This window comes from Arachis ipaensis, chromosome B01 (assembly GCF_000816755.2).
Source record: "Arachis ipaensis cultivar K30076 chromosome B01, Araip1.1, whole genome shotgun sequence".
Classification (NCBI taxonomy): Eukaryota; Viridiplantae; Streptophyta; class Magnoliopsida; order Fabales; family Fabaceae; genus Arachis; species Arachis ipaensis.
Genome location: NC_029785.2, coordinates 25,485,808 through 25,488,978, shown reverse-complemented (window position 1 = coordinate 25,488,978; position 3,171 = coordinate 25,485,808).

Here is a 3,171-nt window from a genome sequence, read left to right as displayed (position 1 = left end):
TTCAACAAGTTTGCGGTTACATACGACTCGGTAGCAGCCCAACTGAAATGCCGGTGCTTATTATTCGAGTCAAGAGGAATATTGTGCCATCACGCCCTAAGCGTGTTAAGCTTTGAACAAGTAAACAAAGTGTCACTGAGATACATATTGGAACGATGGAGCAAGAACGTAAAGAGGAGACACACACACATCAAGAGCAGCCACGACGAGCTACTGTTGGAGCCAAGAAGGAAGAGGTTTGACGAATTAGTATTCCGTTTGCAAAATATATGCGAATTTACATCAGAATCCAAGGAGCTCACTGCCATTCTCCACCGCGCTTACGATAACGTTGTGGTTGAGATGCAAGAACTTAAAGCCAAAAGGAATGGGACATGTTCGTTATCTCATGAAGATGCTAACTTGGAATCCGTTAACGAGCTTCAAAGCACTCCAAGGGTGAGAACAAGAGGACGTCCCAAAAATAGACTAGGTTCAAAGTTGGACAAACAAATTACAAATACCTCAAAGAAAAAAGAAAACGAAAGCTTCAAGCGAGGTAAAAGTGACGTTCTTTAAACAGTATCAGTAGAGCACATTTCTCGTTGTACTGTCGAAATCAACGAAGTGACATCAAATGAGTATTTAAAGATGAAATTCTTTCCCTCCTCATTGACAAGAAATGCCTTTACATAGTTTCTAACCTAAAGCCAAATTCAATTCACTCTTGGATGCAATTAGAAAAAGAGTTTCATAAACAATCTTTTCGTAGTGAATTAAGAATTAGTTTAAGTAATTCATTCTCCATCAAACGCAATGTAGGAGAATCAATTGATAAGTATTTGGCTAGATTAAAAAATATGAGAAATAGAATGGTTTACTCTAGTTCTAGACTCTGAAATTGTCAAAATGGCCATAAATGGATTAGAATTTGGAATTAGGAAGAAGTTTGTAAATCAACACTATCATAGTATGACTCAACTTACTGAAAATGTTAGACAAATTGAATAGTTGAAAGCTGAAAAAGAAACAAAGAATAAAGAGATGATAAAAAAAGATTGAATATACATCAAACATCTCATTAAATAAGCCATATAGAGGATGATTGAAATGAAATTTTTGAAGTACAGGATAAATGACTTTTCTACAAATAAGGGGTAATTTTGATTGAAAAAATATGACAAGAATGGTCTCATCTTCTTTACTTTTCTATCGTCTTTCATTTTTTTTTTCATTCTCATCTTTATTTTTTTTCTCTTTTCTCCCTTCTTTCTCTGTTTCTCTATCTTTTTTCTCTTTCTAATTTATACTAATCTTGTTTGTCTTTTTCTTTCTCATTTTTCTTATCTTTTAAATTTCTATGTCTTTCTTGTCTTTTGATTCTAACCATTTTATTTACCTTGTTATGGTTTTATTTGAAAAAAAAGCATAAAATTTAAAAGTATGGAACAAAAATAATCTCTCATTGACATTTGAATATGTAATTCATAAGTACAAAAGTCTAATTGACTTAAAAATTCTATTGAGTCTATTGGCGCTTAGAGTCAAAACAATTAGAATGTAAGTGGAGAGATTTTATAGGATTAGAAATTTTATCAAATTTAATTGACACTTAGAGTTTAACATATTAAAAAAACGACTTCATGAAGTTAAGATTCTGTTACTTCTGAAGTTAGAAAAATTGTGTCAATTAATAATGTCAATTGGAACAATGAAAGGGTATGTGTCAAAAGCTCTCAAGTGAAATGCAAAGGTTAAGACAAAGGTCAATTGACATACATTTAATTTGCTGAAATTAGAACACATACCATTTGACACACTTAAAAACTTTATAGAGAAGAATAAATCTCATTGACAGTTCAACTATTAATATAAAAGTTTTATAGGTTTAGAAATTCTGTTAAGTTTATTACTAGTGGGTATTCAATTTGTCAAGCATATATGTGTCTAAAGTGTCAATTGAATATCGGTATAAAAAATAAAATAGATGTCAATAACTAATTAAGTTTTTTCACTTTCAAACATTGCATCTTCAAGTGAGAAATTTTGGAGGACATCTTGTTAAGCAAAAGAAATTATCACTTAAGAAAACAAAAGAGTTGTTTTAAGTAAATAAATATAAGATAATATTATTATTATTATATTAGGAGAAGTTTCTAATTCCTTAGCAAAAGAGAAATTTTTGTTCAACATTTGAATTAACCCTGAATTATGGAACGTACTATGTGTGAGAGCACTTATCAACATAGATCGTCAAAGTAAGGTGCATAACAGTCGTCAAGAAAACAAGTGCGGGCGGTTATTTAAATTTAAAAACCGACAAAGATCATTCTAGGAGTAACCATCAGTTGACATTAGATTAGTCTATAAATAAAGTTTTGTGCAAACATTGTAATCAGTTCAGTTCTTTTGAAAAACTTTTAGAAACTTAAAACACTCTCAGCCCATTGGCATCACAGAGTAAAAATTAGAAATCTTAATTAATTTTCTGAACTCAAACACTTGTAATTTGCTTTCTTCCAGTTTTTATTAATAAAATTTTTCTACTTTTACATGTTCCTCTCTTTTATGTTTATATTTCTTTTTTCATCTTTTCTTTAATTTCTTATTTGTTTTTAATTTCTACAATTTACTTTGTTTCTGGTACCTTAAATTTTTTGTTTATTTGTTACTTTCATTTCTTTAAATTTTTATTAATGTTACAATTGCGACATTGAAATACTCACATTTTCTTTTAAACATTAACAAAATTTGAGTAAAATAAATTCATATAAAAATATACCAATTAACCATGATATTAGGTCACATACAATTTTTTTTTTATTTTTAAAAGAATTAGCCAAAAGAAAAAGGGTGACCAACTCTGCCAACTTACCAGTTTCATTATTAAGAGCAACTCCAATGCTGGAAAATAGAGCCCCTCTTTTAACATACAGGACCCAATTATCCCAATTGTCGATGGAGTGAAGAGAGGAGAGAGACTCTTCACGTGAATCAAGGCTGAGAATTTTTCTACAGAAAAACTTGCAGCAGCCAATAAAATTATGCTGTGGTAAGTTAATAAAAAAATTAAAAACATATTAGATATATATCTATTTAATTAATTATTTATATTAATTATTTAATAATTAATTATATTAAATCATAATTAATATAAATAATTATATTAACTCAATATCAAATATTATTTAT